Here is a 16,827-nt window from a genome sequence, read left to right on the forward strand (position 1 = left end):
AGCAGGAGGAGGCGGTGGTAGAACTCTGGAAAGGTAGCGCGGGATGCGACTGGAGCTATCGGCCAGAAGGAACGCGTCACCGGTGTATTCCCGAGAAGTTGGCAGGGAACAAACAACGGTAAGGAGGAGAAGGCTGCTCCCGTCACGTCCGAATGTTTCCCGCGCTGTTGTTGTTATTCTTTTCCCCAGCACAGAGACGGCAAGTGCGAGGCTCCCCGGGGTTGGGACTCAAGCGGCGCGAGAGCATAAGCAGACGAAGCAGCACCGCCTAGCTCCAGATCACATGACGCCTAAGCGAGAATTCCCTTTATTGGACTCGTTGCTTGTCATTCCCCCTCAACCTTTAAATTTGTTTTGGGGGAAACTTTCAGCGCAGGAAGGGAGACGTTTTACACTTTCAGGGACAGCGGTTACTACAGTGGACAGCTCATCAGGTTATCAGGTTACAGGTTATCATTATTTGCACCTGACCTGATCTGGATTTTGGCCTGTTTTACTGCCGCTTCTCCAATCATCATTCTAGGTTTCTTCCCACCTATGGTTTCCCCCCCCCCCCCCGAGTTTTTCCTTGCCTGAATGCGGGGTGCAGGGGTCTAGATCTGCCAATGTTGTATATTTTTGAAAAGTCTGGCTCTGTGAAGCCCTTTGAGATTCGTTTGTGTGTAAGAGCTGCATAAATAAATTTGACTCCACTTAAGAGGCGGATCAAGGCATTCCTGGATGAGTCTTATGCGCAAAAACTTCTCTCCAGTGCTACATACGGAAGAGGATGCTCAGTCTTAAAAGAAATAAATTAATAAATAAAGCTCTCTCTCTCTCTCACACACACACACACAAACACATGCAGACTACACAATAAGACGACTCCTCACCGCATGTGGTTGCGCGCAATATGTCAGTTTGGATGCACAACAGCATACTCGTGGCTCTCCCGCCAGGCAAGGCAAAGATAGACATCATGTGATTTAAATTGCGAGTCCCGCGTATGTACCTACGCGGGTGTGTTGTTATCACCAAAGTCGCACGGAGGCAACAGAGTGACGCCACCGCGTCACATGTGGCCATATTGCGGCCGCGCACCCCATCGCCGTTATCTGGCAGACTGCACACAACAAGTCATGCTGTGTGCTCTCTTTTACACACACACACACACACACACACACACACACACACACACACGTCATCCAATCGCTCTGTCAATGAAGAAGATGCTAGGTCATCTCTGTGCAGGTCGCCACGGCAACAGCAAAGGAGTGTAAAAGTGGTGGGGTGCCGGCGTCTCGAGGTTACTTAATCCGTTTATGTTTTAATATTGCCACACCCTTCGGAAACGAGCACGGCATCCTTTGTTTGTATGATGAAGGCGAATTCATCCTAGCCGATCCTTGCAAGGTGAACGCAAGGGAATGACGACAGATTGCGATTGTTTGTTTCCTGAAATGAGATGGATGTTGTTCAACTTTGATTTCAGACTAGAAGACAAAATGAGGCAAATCGTTTGGCAGGTTAGCATGGTTCCGCTCAAGGTACGACCCTGAGGTAATCACGTTAGGATATGGAAAATGAGTTTGGGATTCGATGAATAAGGCCAAAATCCCCATTCCCGCCCCCCACGCATTTCAAAATCGTACAGAAAGACTTTCCAGAAGACTGGAAGTTGTGATTACAACGATGCTCCTTCAGCACTTTTTGACTCCCGAATCTTGTGACGTTTCCACGTCAAAAGTTCAGCGTCCTGTCCGTGTGCACGTCAGCTGATAGGCGACTCATTTCGCCGTCATTTCTGATGACAGCAGAGTTGCAAAGATTGCAACACAAATGCCGAGCAAATCCTTGTGTGCTCTCAGTTCCGTTGCTCACTCGTCCGACTCGGATTCGAAATTCATTTTCCTTCATAAATGATAAATGAGCTTGGCGTGCTTATCATTAGTGTTGTGCGTTACATTATTAATGGCCGTACAGTGCGCCGTCTTTTAAGTGCAAGCGTGCCTCGACTGCACATATGTGATCACAGTATAAGCTGAACAATTCATCGAATTCATATCGAGATTGCAATGTTTCATTTCAGTCGGTTGGTAGGCTTTATTTTTGTCGCTATGGTATATGTATATTTATTTACGTATGTCGTACGAATAACTTCACTGCAGTTTGAAGTGATAAAGCCACGGATGTCATAAAATTAGTGCTGTCAAACGAGAAAGTATTTAATCTCACTTAAATGTATAAATGTCATAGTTAACTCATAATTAAAAAATGTGTGATTAATCACAATGAATCACACATTTTTATCTAGTCTATATTTTTTTTTCCCATTTCTCATCAACATGGAATCGTGGATCCGTTTTCTTGGTGCAAAATGCAAATATTTACTGAAGCAACAATTTCGATTTCGATCTAAATTAATGCCGATAATAACGCGTTACACTGACAGCACTAAATAAAACAAAAATAAAGTCAATAAATGAACAATATTGAGAGGTGGGGGAAACGGGTTGAACCCAGCGGTCACTACAGTGGACGGCTTATCGTGTTATCAGGTTACAGGGTGCATGAAAGGGTGAAGATGGGTGTACTGGCACGAGGGACGGCTTTCTCACTATTAGCGTCTCCTATATGGGCTGGGGTCACTTTAATAATCTTCATTTGATTTTCTCCCCGTCCCGGTCGCGAATTAGGACGGCTATAAGGAGGCAGTAATGTTGACGGAGTGCTTGGAATGACGGGGAGCGGAGTCCGCGCATCGGAAAGGCGAGAATAAAGCGAGCGCTCACTGGGGAGAAGGAGGCGAGACGGAGTGAGGATAAAAGGCCAATATAACCTCCCACGCCCGATGATGCGTCACGCCGTCGCTTGGCGCAGGGCTTCGCCGGAGCGTATTCGCGGGGGCGGTTCTTTGAGCGAGCCGCGCGAAGGAAGGGCATCCTCATCCTAGGCCTCCATCATTTGTGAGTAGGTGTGACCTTTACCAGGAAAAAAATAATAATAAAAAGCTGATTCTTGTGATTCATCAATATGACATCAACAGCGGAAAGAGATTCCCCTTCGGACGGCGGAGGCGAATATGGCCCCATGCGCTCGTGACGCCTCGCTCGTCGTCATCGCGGGCGTGCGTCGCAACCATCAGTTGAATTATTCAACGCGACAAAATAAGGGAACATCCTCGCCGGCGCCGAAGAATAAAATGGCCTGATAAATGATGAATGAGCCAAATCATGAGGGGGGTGGAGGGGGGGGGGGGAAGCAGATTGTTTTTGTTGGAGTTCACAAACATATGCAGTCGAAGCAAAACCGCTTTGATTAAAAAATTCGGGCAACACGGGCAACAATTTGGCAACCACCGGAATATTCTGATGTACCCTGACCTAAACCCTATTGAACATCAGTGGAAAGAGCTACAATGGTTACAGCGGGAGTACGGAGTTGAAATGAAAAGACAAAAGGCAATACGGCGAAAGCAAACACACATCGAGGCTTGCCGTGAGCGCCAAGTCACACAACCAGTCATGTTGTGTGCTCTCTCTCTCTCACACACACACACACACACACACACGCATAGATCCAGCATATGTCTCCAGTCGTGCCAGTTGAAAACTCCACAGGTCAAAGTAAGTGGCACGCTCCGCAGAGCGTGTTTATTTGGGTGCTGAATAAGACCGCCGGTTGCTATGGTTACCGTACCCTACCTCCCATTAGACCCGCGTCCTGTAAATAAACACGCTATAGAACAAACAAAGCGAATTCAAAACATGTGTTGTGACGTGAATGGTTTGCAGTGTCTGGAGTGCTCCAAGACATTTTTTTTTTTTTTTGTAACCAAAACATCATGAAATGTTTTCTGATTATTATTGTCCCAAATTCCACTTTATGATGGCTGTTAAAAAAAAAAAAAACTAAAGGAAAGGATGCCACAGCCAGACAGAGGAGATTGAACATGATATGAATGATTTACTGCAACACAAGCGCAATAATTGTTCGGCCATTAGCTGTGTTGCTCTGGTGAAATTCACTCAAGGGCCCAACAGCACACAACACACAGCGCGGTAATCAGATCAGTGCATCGCGTCGATCGCAGCAATAATGAAAAGATTAAAAAAAGAAAAAAAAAAAAAGCTTATCTTACGCATGGGTTCGGTTTCATGTTGCTATTTTGCGCAATCTTTTTTGCTGCTTTCCTCTTTCATGTCACCTAAAATGACGGCGAAAACCCCCCCCAAAAAAACACACCACGTTTTTTTGAAAATGTGTTCCGCATGCTTGACAAATATGTCGGCAAGATGTGATTGGACTGATCAATTGTGCAATGCGTGCAGGCTCCGTTTTTTTTTTTTTTTTTTTTTTTTAATATTTCATCACAGCGTGGGGATGTTCTCTTATCTAATGTCCGCCTGTGACCTCCGCGTCTTTTTTTTAAAGCGAGCGTATTTGTCTTGTCTCGGCGCCGCCGAGAGTTTAGCGACTAAAACACAGTTGATATGATTGTTATATCGCGAGTTTTGTGCGGCGCTGCCTGCTCATTAGGCCGAAGAGAGAGATATACAGTATGCTGGCATGGCGCACTAATCAAGCTGCGTGTATTCGTGTGTGTGTGTGTGTGTGTGTGTGTGTGTGTGTGTGTGTGTGTGTGTGTGTGCAGAAGGCTCATTAGACAGCCTGCAGAGAGAACAAGAGCCAGTGGCTGCAATTACACACACACACACACACACACACACACACACACAGATAGAATAACAAGCTACCGGCATGCAGCTAAAAAAGTGACACTGCTAAACTAGACTAAACATTTTGATCAACTTTAGTTGGGGGGGGGGGGGGGGCGGGGCAGGGAGTGTTAAAAAAAGATTGTAGTTGCAGAGTGAGTGCTTGGATGACTTCCTGAAGGCCAGAAAATCAATTGTTGACAATTAGGGATAGACCGCTGATACTGATACCGCCGATACTGTATCGCTGTGCTTGTTCTTGTACTCAAAACAATTACATGCTGCAGATTCCAAAAAAAAAAAAAAAAAAGAGGACAATGCTTAGTGAATGTCTCGGGCAATAGAAGCTCAGTAAGAAGAAGGAGCCAGATGGACCGTCATGGAAAAACAAGCCCCTGCATTGCATGTACCACCGATAAATTGAAAAGGCGGCTGAGAAAACATACCAGTGCACATGCACTCGGTCCGAAAAAATGTACTGTCAGAAATTCCCTGCTGACAAGTGGAACAAATCAAGCGCCCCCTGATGGAGGCCATCGTCTTGTATTGTGACCCGCGGCTCACCACAACAGTCACTTTTGTAAATAACAGGAGTTCCCAAGCCAAACAATCTGCTTTCCTTTTCGTCCGGCTCATTGTGCAAATTGGCCAAGTCCGTTTCACAGTGCGAAGCAAAGCAGAGAATTGCAACACACCCCGTGGAACAGAAAGTCCCCAAACAATGAGAACCGAAGCGGGGTGGGGGCTGGGGGCTGGGGGGGTTGCGCAATGCCAGCTACGAAGCCGAAATGATAATTCAAATTAACCGTTGTTGAACAAATGCCACCTGAACTGAGGCTATGCCACACATTGGATTTACTTTTCCATCTCAAAATTAGGTGGGACTTTGCACAACAGAAAACGTTTGCATTGAGCGGCGGTTTCTGACATGCGCTCCACGTGCGGCCCACATGCAATGCAAATTCTTTGGTTCGCTCCAGTATCATTTTTTTTTGGTGTTTTCACCCATCAAGCAAAACTACTTAGTATTCCGCCGGCAAAATACTGCCAGTGATCTCACTTTCTCCTTAATTCCTCATTAATGAACAAGCCAAGTAAGAGTGAGGCCGCGGACAGCGAGCAGAAGGCGCAGTGGGCGCCACTTTGAAGGGGAGGAATGCATCCGCAAAACCCGAGTGGGACCCCAGCCAAAAGTCCCCTTGGCTCACGCCGTCATTAAATGTTGTCAGGGTCTAGACGAGGGAGACAAAGCCCACAGGCTCACCCCCCCCCCCCCCACATGGCACCGGGGAGGGGGCGGGGGCAGGGGCAGGATGTTTGATGAAACTACTGTATCTTTCGCAAAGACGGAGTGAGGGGTGGCTGGCGGGTGTCAGGGGTGTAATTAGTGCAGGAAACACAAGCGTCCCACACCGAGAGGGTCCCAGGAGAGGGTGGGGCCGAGGGGTTTGGGGGGGGGGGGCGACAGCTCAATCAGTCGGTTGAGAACATGTGTGTTTGTGTGCAGGTGCCATTGTACAGCTGCACTTTTAACCTTTCACCCCCAAGTCCATTTATCGGGATGCCACATTAAAGGCGCCGGCAGACGTCTGCTTTGTGCGTTCGAGAGCAGCTGCTCCGAGTGGTGCCGCCGAACTTAACAAGCGGGCGTCAGCCGAGGTCAAACTCGAGCACCTTGAAGACGCGACCGACGTTCAGCGTTTTTCCATCACTTATCCGAATATGAACTACACGATTGATTTTGTGGTCAGGTAAAAATACGTTCGTAGGAATACTTTTTGTGACATGGTTTTGTGCGCAGGTTTACTGCTAGCATTTTAAAATTCATTCAAAAAATAAATACATTGTAGAATGATCCATTGTTTAGCGTCAACAAACAAAGTCATCTGTTGACCTTCAAGTATTGGTGTCTTAGTATCGGGTCATTTTTTAAAATGCTATCAGTGCTAACACTCTTGCCCTGTATTTTTTGCTTTTTGCTTAAAAGCGTTTTTTGCTGAACTCAATCCTCCTCGTGATGCATTTATGCACTGCAGGGAACGGTGAAAACATTCTGGCTTCAATCTAAACATTTTGTCGCATTAGCATCTCATTCCCTCATTATGCTGATTAGCCGAGAACGAGTCAGCGCTCGCGACTCGACGCACGAACGAACGAACGACTCTCGCGGCGGAGACTTGTTCAGACATAACGCCGGTCGGAATAAGTCTGTGGCACATCCGGTCGGGTAGGAACGGGGAGGCGCTTAGCTGAACAACAGCTGTCGGGATTTTTAAGAAAAGCCGAGTGTCCCCCCCTCGCGGACCCCATGCGGAGCGGGACCAAAAGGCCTTGTGGCGGCGAGCCAAGTAAGCCCGACTTCCCCGTGCCCGAGGGAGCCGACGCCAGGCACCTCCGACCCCCCTCCGATGCCATCGCCGGATGTCCCATCGGGCTCGCCGCGTGGGCGTTCCGCTTACTCCACGCATATATTTACATCCCTCCTGAATCCATCTCCACCGATTTTCATCTTTTGGCGATCAATTGTGTGCGTGGGCGGGCCCGACGCTCGCCCGTGCCCGTGCGTGTCTGTCTGAAGAAGCGAGGCGGGTAATTTATCAGATAAGCTTGCTCATTTGGGCTTCTTCAGGAGGAGTGAAAGGAACTGTGGGGAGGCTTTCATCTCTCCGCAGCCGAGATGGAGTGAGCGCAAGAGGCGAAGATGAGGAGGCCGAGCATTTAAAAAAAAAAAAAAAAAAAAAAGTGAAAGAATGAAGGAGATAATCCGAGAGGATGTTTACCTTGCTCGTGCTGACAGGGGACAAAAGCGGACGCTAATGCGTGCTGCCCCCTGCAGGGCTGCGAGATATTGAATGCTGGAAGTTGGGCAAAGAAAAGCCACGTGTGAGGTACCAGACAAACAGCATCATGAGTGTGCGCCCGTGTGGGGACCGTGAATTCGTTTTGCCTTCTTGGAAAGCTCAAGGAGGCCATTTGCAAGTCAAATGTGGCACATAATGACATGGGGAGTCATCTGGATTTATCGGAAGCTGACATGGAGTGGAGAGAGGTTTGATTTTTAAAAGAAAATGCAGACTGCAATTGGTGCCGAAAAGTGGTTATTTGCTAAAGGCGAAAAATGATGAATTGATTTACTCATCTAACACAGTTGGGGCTGACTAACGATTTATTATTATTTTTTGTCAATCGATTAATCTGTCGATTATGTTGTCGATGAATCGTTTTTCAAATTGACAGCGTCGAAAAATGCACACACATGAATTGACTGACTGGCTAACGGTTAGCAAGTTGACAGCCAACTCGACACTTTCGTTCGCTGACTCCCACGTCACTCACCGGGCGAGGCTCCGCCTTTTAAAGCCACACACACGCAAAGACACAGCTGCAGCATCGGAACGTGTCACCAACCACAACACCCGTTCTTGTTCAATAATTCATTTCACCCTTTCGTGTAGCAATAACGATAACCTGTAACCCGATAACACGATAAACTGTCCACTGTAGTAACCGCTGCCCCTGAAGGGGTTAAACAGTCGCTGGTAAAAATATTCAAGTGCTGCAACCGTTTATTTTTGGAACAACTTGTTGCCTCTCAGGCACAATAGCGTTCCAAATCCGGCTACGTGCGTTTATGTTCTGCATCCATCATGCTAATAGGTAATAAACAGAAGGTGCTGTTTGCAGGGAGTTAAATCAACTTCTCATCAAGTCGCCCAAAAAAAAAAGAAAAAGGGAGCTGAGCCGCTGCTGCCGGCGGGCGCATTTCCCACGGAAATATCTTTTTATGGCTTTATAGGAGAGTCGCGAGCCATATCGGTGTCGAGTCGCCATCGCGCACATCTAAATCCGTTCGCTGATGGCCTGCGGTGCTCTGCGTGGAGATGCCAATTAACGGAACACAAATAGAAACACAGAAAAGCCGGAGCATCCGGATGAGGTTGGGAGTTTTGACACCTTTCTATTCATCGGGTGAGCTCCTGGTTTTATTCCTCGCATTTATCGCCGAATCGTTATTTGCATAACGTTTTTTTTCTGTTGACGGCATTGAAAGGGTAGGGGGGGGGGGGGGGACATCTGCTGGGTGTCAAAGAACAGACGTGCGGGAGAGGCAGGCGGCGAGATAGCGGCTGAAGGGAAGACGCGGGGCCTTGTTGTCGATCTCATTAAGATGAATGCACTCCGACAGGAAAGTAAGCACAGGGAAGGATACAAAACACAAGCAGGGAGGTGTAGATTTTAATGGGATCAATAGCCCGAGCATCGGGGCGGGGTCAGCGGCCGTGTCCACGGCGACAAACAACATGGAAGGTCATGGACCGGCCAAGTCTATCACCGGATCTTAACTCAATCGAGCATGCATTTTACTTCCTGCAGAAGAGACCGAAGGGAGAAACCCCAGGAAACAAAGAACTGAAAGGGGCTGCAGTAAAGGCCTGGAAAAGTATCCCCCCCCCAAAAAAAGAACGCGTTATTTGAAGAAAAAACCCTTCCGTGATGTCTCATGCTAATTTTTGCTAGCTGGTCAATAGTTTCTCATTGAGTGCTAGCATGGAGCTAGCCAAAAATGTATCGTTGACGGCCATTTTGAACACAAACCATCCCGTATTATATTGTACGTGAACAGATTCTGAGAACAGCCAGCGTCATCGGTGATAAAGGCACCTTCGGAGAGTTTGTTTACCCAGACTAAAATGGGGGTAGGGGGGGGGGAAGCAGCTGGTAAATGATGCCAGGCAACACACAAGAAATCCCTTCATCTTCCAAAGACGGTCCCTTCAGTTCCAGCACCGACGCTGCCAGTCACCGGTCCCCGAAACAAAGCCCCCAGAAAATATCACGGCCAACACACGGCACACGCATTTACACAACGCCGCGCGTGCGGATGTGTGTGTGTGATAGAGCTCGGCATGAATAATTGAACACAGAGAAGGCAAGGAAACGGGGGGAGATGGGTGGGGGTGAGGGGTGGGGGGCGCCAACTGCCATACTCCCTTTTCGGAAGAAGGCGAGCCAAAAGGTATGAAAGAAGCAGTCAAAAGATGCTCCTAAAATGGAATCGAGCGAAGCAAGTCGTGACAGCTGAGTGGACTGGCGCATCAGCGACGATTGCGTCGATTGAGGGTCAAGAGTCGACGGAGATGGCCGAGGTCAGAGGCCTTTAAACGTGTGCACAATGGACGGCCACAATGCCACCTGGGCTGCATAAACAGACGCTCAACGTAATTGATCCCAACACAAAGGCCACATGAATAATGTTATGAGGGAATATAAGAGTCACCGCTCTGGCTCGTGCCTTTTCAAAAAAAAAAAAAAACCCCAAATCTCTATTCAGGATCAATTTGTTACGGCTCAAGCAACGGATGACTTCACTGGGGTATGCGGTTGGGATGACAAACAAAAGCAAAGAGATGCTTTCTGGGAACCTAATTAGACGAGAAGAATAGTTGACATATTTCGCCGCGGTCGGTCTCGTCTGACTCGTCGTTTCGACGCCCAACGTCGCTAAGAGGCTTGCAGCCCAAAAGCCACCCCGACCGGCGGCTTTTGCGGCTTCGAAAAAAAGCGATATAATCGGGTCCATATTTGTAAGGCGTTTAGGGAGGAAGACAAAACTGATTTGCGGATTTCAATTGGATTGAAGCCCGTTTGACCATATCTGATGGCCGTAATCCGAGCCGGGTCTTTACACGGCTTTTAGCGGCATAACGTGATGTCGACGATACTCAGCAAGTGCTCGTGAAGCTCATTACTTCCTTTTTTTAGGGCACCGATCACATACATTGGATTCTCTCTTTTTACGACACGATAATCCTCCATCCGTCCACTCCAGACAAATGACACGTTCCAGATTACATCCCAATGAATGTTGCGGTCGACGCGCCGCTCGCGGACGTTTCATCGCGGACGGCGGACCCCCTCCGTTAAATCCCTATTAATGATCCTATTTACACCCGTTGCCAGTTTGATCAAAGTTTAGCCGACGTGTGATCTAGGGGGGGGCCTTTTCATCTCAGCTGGTTCGGCGAGGGCGGGCGGTGTTGTTGGCAGGAAGATGCTCAGTGGCACCGGCACAAATTAGGATAAAGAGTCACGGAGGGTGTTGAGGGCGTGTGGAGAAAACAGGCTCGGCGTGACAAGACAAGGAAGGCTGAAAAAATCAAATTAGATTCAGACGTAAGGAAACTGATACAGTATATTGTACGCACAAGTAGCTAGTGACTCAAACTGAGTAGCTAGCTAGCCGTTGAAAGCAAACACTGCATCGGAATTTCCCCCATTGGAGGGATTTTGTTGTCACCGCGGACCGTCTGTGGTCATGAGAATATTTAGCCGGCTAACGCTGTCCTAGCAACGGGAATATTTGGCCGGCTAGCTCCTCACCGCTGGCCGGCTCACGCTGTGCTAGCGACGGGAATATTTGTCCGGCTAACTCCTCACTGTTGGACGGCTAACGCTGTGCTAGCAGAGGGAGTTTGCAAACTTGGATGCTGGATGTGAGATATGAACTATCTTAGCACAAGCTAGGCTGATGCTAGCATGTTCAGTCTCGTCTGCGTTTCGCCAGCTTCAGCCTCTCTAACGTCCGTCCTCATTGTGTCCCCTCGGGGACTTTTTGGGGTTTTTTTTTTTTTGCTGTACTTCATTTTGCGAAACAAACTTTGAAGTCGCAAGCCCGTAAAATGATATTGCTCTCATTTGTTTGGAGGCTTCCCCCCCCCCCCCCCCCCCTCTTTTTGTAGCCAGGAGCACAAAACAAAAGAGAGAGTCGAGGAAAGATGGATGACATGTGCGAGTAGAGACAAAACACAAGGCAACAGAGGATCGCGAGTGACGAGAAACAGTAAAGATGAAAGGAGAGACAATAAGCCAGAAAGAGGCTAAGGACATTTTAGGTGTTTTATGGACACTCTCCTCTACTCAGCCCTGTCGGACCATTCATCACCCGGACAGATACCCGAACAACACACATGGACGCACTCATGCACTCCCATTGTCTTTATGGGAGCTCATTTGGTGTAAAAGCTTTACTCGACATGATTCGAGTAACCCCGCGAAAACCAACAAACACGGCCAGAATTGGATGACGCAATCCTCGCTTTGATTGATGGCTTGCAGAAACTCATTTCTGCTTTCAATTCCATGCAACAAAAACAACTCTTAAGTCTTAATCTTCCGTCAGAAAGAATCTTTGACCTCCACTAACGTGCCTGCATTTGCACAAAGCAGATTCTATTTTGAAAGTTTTGTTTTATTTGTCAAAGCAAATCCTCATGCAATGAATCAGATTCATAAATCAAGAAAAATCGCCCTGTCTTCCCCTGCCGAGGAAAGAACATCATGTCATCACTGCCTATTTACACCCGGTGATCGGCGTCGATCGTCTGCCTTAGCGCGTCCAAAACGACCCGCGGCCAGCCCACATCGGGGTCACGTGTTTCTGCACGTGTGATTTATTAGATCCGACTGCAATACTTTTAATGAAAGGGGGAATCGGGGAGGTCGGAGAGCCACCTTTGAAGGGGGGGGCGAGAATGAGGGAAGCGATCGATACCAGGCGCCGGAGGAAGATGGTTTGTTTGTGTGCGCACGCATCCCATTGTGCGAACATCGAGAGGCACGGCGGACGCTCGGTCGTTGTCGCATAAATTGGCCGGCTCTCAACTGCCACTTCACCTTGACCTTAACTAACCTCCGTGCATGCCTGAATCAAACATATTTGACTCTTTCAGAGCGCTCGGCGGTAAATATTGTTGCTTCGGAGCCATCGTTCGGCAGTAATGTGCGGCAAAATCTGCTCGACCTCCGAATGAAAGAAAGCACGCTGCTTTTGTTCGTTCTCTTAGTTGCAGTACGTCCTTGGAGATCTGAAAATAATGCCACATCTTATCTCGGCAAAAATGACCTTGCTGCAAACTACCGGCAAATATGACAACTTGATTTATTTGAGTTGCAGCTGTTGTTGATCCCGCCCCCCCCCCCCCCACCCCTCGAGTACAACTGGAAACCGCGGCGCAACATGACACCGCGCCGCGTACAAACACAAGGCCAGCTTGTCGGGTGCTAAACTTCCCCATTGAGTCCGTTTGAATCCCATAATAGTAGATATTAGTCGCCTAGCAACGCAGCCTGGCAACCGCGGAGGGTCGAGATATGCTATCGCCGGGGAAGAAAGCAGAGAGAAAGCCTCCACTCTCATTGAGGCTTTTATTAAGTGAGGGAGGAGGGTGAGAGGGATGGGTGGGGGGGGGGGGCAAAAACAACTGCTGTGAAATGGATCTAATGCGATGTAGACAGAGTTTTTATGACTGTTTGCGAACAAAATAAGACGCCGGTGTTCCGTTTGGGATCAGGTTGTTTTTTTTTGGGGGCGGGGGGATTCGTTTCTTTATGAGCTTCTGCCGGAGATGTGGACGCTTCGTACTAAACACGAAGAAAAACTTAAGCTCCGTCGCCTTAGCATTTTCTCTCGCGGTAATTGCAAAGACGGCCGAAAGCTCAGCTTCCTCCCATTAGCTCCCGAATAGCGGTCCGGAGACAAAATGTCCCCTTTTCTCCCACAAATGACGAGTAATTTCACTCCTCCTCCATAAATCAATTCCTTATAATCCCCCGATACAGAGAATTAGAGGCTGTTTAACATTAAGAGGCTTCATCGTGCGGTCGCCGATTGATGGATCTCGATCGTTCCTCTTCGACCACGACCAGAGAGGAAGAAAGAAGACGGTAAAGTAGCTACACTCCAGGATTATGCTCAAGCATGAAACCAAACTAGCAGCGGGAACAATAGAAACACAAAAAGCTCGAGGGAGGGCTGAAAATGTTTGCGGCACTCCTTGGAGACAAATGAAGCAGACGCATCATCGTTTCCGAGCCGGGGACCCTCACTTCCTCCTGCTCATTTGTTCATGTTGCACCCCCCCCCCCCACTCCCAAACCACCATCCCTCCACCCACAAAAACTACAGTGCGTCCCAACTGTCACCACAAGCTCATTATTCAAACGCTGGTAGACATGCCGGCCCTATATACTAATCACAAGCGAATGGCTTATACAGCAGCTGCAAGCCGGCCTGCTGATCTCAAACAAGGTATTAAAAAAAAAAAATAGGAGCTTCAAGAAGGATGGCGCCATACGAGCCCGCTGGGAGAGCGTTTTCCAATTAAAGAGCGTGACAAACAGATCAGTCAAAGGCAAAGACGTCTGGAAGAGGGGGAAAAACAAGCTCCGGCCGGAGTCCCGTGTTTGTTGCCGTCATATACGGGAAGTGAAGCGGAAGCTTCTATTTGGGAAGCGCCGTTCACGTCTACTTTGGCCGCCAAGTCTGCAGCCCACGTTGTGGATCGCCGCGGCGCCTGCCAATGCATTTGAGCACCGGCGCAGATTCCCGTATTTTCGGCAGTCTCAGGCGCTTCGGATTATAAGGCATTTATATTATTTATTTTATTATAGTTTTTTTTCTTTATTAGTTTTATTATTATTATTGTATTAGTTTTATTTATTATTATTCTTCTTTTATTTATTTTTATTAGTTTTATTTATTATTATGATTGTTATTTTATTATTTATATTATAAAGCATTTATTTTACACACTCACGTATGTACAAGTGGCTAAATATCCTGAGAAGTTTTGGTTGTCTCCTTTTTCCTTCGTTAAGTTGATATTGAACTATGCTTTTTGGGATTCTATTTGTTTCACCGTGGCTACGCGGAGTTACGGTGTCTTCGTATTCGGCGCATCGGATTATAGGTCGCACTGCCGGCTTTTTGAGAAAACGGATGCACAAAATACGGTACATGCGGGAGCCAAAAGGAGGCCTCCATTCTCGAGAGGGAAGAGTTGTAGACAAGATGCTGCATTGAGATTTTGTCAACACTGAAAGCAGAGTGAGGGAGAAAAGGGGGATTGGTGTGGAGGGAAGGTTGCGCATCAGAGTATCCTTGGAAGTCCAATTTCCCAGGGTGCCCGTATGTCAAGAATCAAGGACGTGAAGAAGAGGGATTAAAAATGTCAACGTGGCTCACTTTTTAGCGGATCGGAAAAGGGACGCGTGATGAAAAAAAACCCCCAGAAAAGACACATGAAGGGCTTTCTCCATTTACAGGGCCGGCAAATCAAAGGCAAACCAGTTTTTCGTCACCTGCGTCTTTGTCACAGAGGCACGCCGACGGATGTTTACGCTGCCAGCTGCTCGGTCGAGGGATATGAAATCGCAACGCCGCCGCCGCCCTCGCACCGCACTGTGCGCTGGTGTTACTATGAGATTACGAGTAAGGGAATACCAGCGCGTAAATAAGGCCAAGCAAACAGATCGAGGACGGCCGGGGGGGGGGGGGGGGGATGCCCGACCGTGACTGGGTGAATCGTGACGAAAACCGAAAAACCGCAGAGATGAATGACCGATTCATGACATCATTATCTCGAACGCCCATCCCAATAATGGAAAACCACCGTTTACGTTTTAGTGCCTCAATTACGTTTCTAGCCTTAAAGAGTAGTTGAATCCCATCGTACGTGCCGTAAACTGCGGGGAGGGAAGGAGTGACCCACTTGTGAGGCTGCAAAGTGAGAGGAAGGAAGATGGGAGCAGTGGAGGATGGAAAAAAAAAAAAAAAAGGTGAGTGAGGGCACCGGTCGCCCCAAGAGACCTCTGCCGAGCGATGATTGGCCGGTGACCGGGAAGGAGGGAGGGAGGCAGGAGGGGGAGGGGGGGGGGGGTCTCACCTGCAGTGGCGTGCCCTCTCTATGGATACACACACAGCCTGTGAGTAATGCTGCAACACCAATTTAAAAGAAAAATGGATCGATCCAAATGTCAATTGCTGAGGAGCTCGGCGTTATTTTTATAATTTTTTTTTTTTCATCGGAAGGATCTTTTATAAAGCAGGCCTAACAAACCTACGGCCCGCGGGCCGGAACCGGCCCCCCAAGGAGGGTCGATCTGGCCCGCGGGATAATTTAAAAGTGGAAAAAAATGCATTAAAGACACAGAATAAATATTTTAAATAAAATGCAATTCGTGGATTTTCCGCTAGGGGGCACACTGTTTTGAAGACAACATTGTTTTGATCAGGGAAGAAAACAGCATTCTCACTCTGTCACTGAGATAGACCCAACGCAGCAAATGATATGAAAGCGCCAAACGGGGGTACAGGAGATCGTCCTTTGGGGGGGGGGGGGGGGAGTAACTATGAAATTAAACACCCTCCTACACCATAGTCGTATAAAAATAATAATAAGAAGAAGAAACTGTTCATTTTCTTGAGGCACTGCTATCGTAAACATTTTACGTGGCGTTTAATCAACAACAACCTTTGAGAATGCTTCATTAAACGTATGCCACGCGGGGCTAATTAATGCTGTGCCGCAGCCGCCATTTAAGGTAACCCGCGCTGCCTGAGCAAAAACATGTGCGGAATTGTGAAACTTCAGTCGGCCGAGCAGAAATTTACAGGTCATTCCGTTCGCGGGGGTGATGAATTAATCATGACGCAACGGTTGTGCCCGCCTTGCAAGACCCCTCACATCTGAGCGGGCTGTATCAGTTCAAAAACTCGACGTAGCAGTAGCTGCGGTATCGCCGATTCATGCCGGTATCGGCGACGGCGGTCATCGTTCGTATGAAAGTGTTGCCGCGCAGGGGGGAAAAAAAGAAAAAAAAACGCACGCGAGTTCAGATCGTCGACACACTCGCTGATCCGACAGCTGACGTGCGAAGGCGAGAGAAAAGTTGTGGATAATTATCTGCCCGTTTGCTGCCTTGACAATAACAGGCTATGGCTAAGGGCCGTTAATAGCGCGGCTAATTAACTGGCTGACTAGACGCGGGGCTTTTTCAAGTGGGCTTAATAGGCAAGATGGAGGGTAAGGACTCAAACAAGCTCTGCGAGGGTGTCAAAGATTGGAGCACGGTGTCGCTTCTCGCTGTGCGATGAGATAACTTCCAGGGGTGACAGAGAAGTTGCACGTGCGTTTAGGGAATGAAAAAAAAAAACTCAAGTATGTCTTGTCGATTGAATACAAAAAGACAGCCAATGACAAGATTGGAAGCTGAAACGTGGGATCAAAGAATCAATGACGTGTCAGACCTCGCCGCGTCCTTTTCTTAACCCCCCCCCCCCCGAGTCATC

The 16,827-nt window shown here is 48.1% G+C and overlaps 1 protein-coding gene across 1 annotated transcript in view; it reads right to left on the reverse strand.

The window, feature by feature from the left end:
* The window catches only part of plxna4 (plexin A4), a 100,162-nt gene that overhangs the window by 62,187 nt on the left and 21,148 nt on the right, over nt 1–16,827 (reverse strand). The window lies entirely within an intron of this gene.

Source organism: Hippocampus guttulatus, chromosome 22 (assembly GCF_054856545.1).
Source record: "Hippocampus guttulatus isolate MCC_2025c chromosome 22, RoL_Hgut_1.0, whole genome shotgun sequence".
NCBI classification, from domain to species: domain Eukaryota; kingdom Metazoa; phylum Chordata; class Actinopteri; order Syngnathiformes; family Syngnathidae; genus Hippocampus; species Hippocampus guttulatus.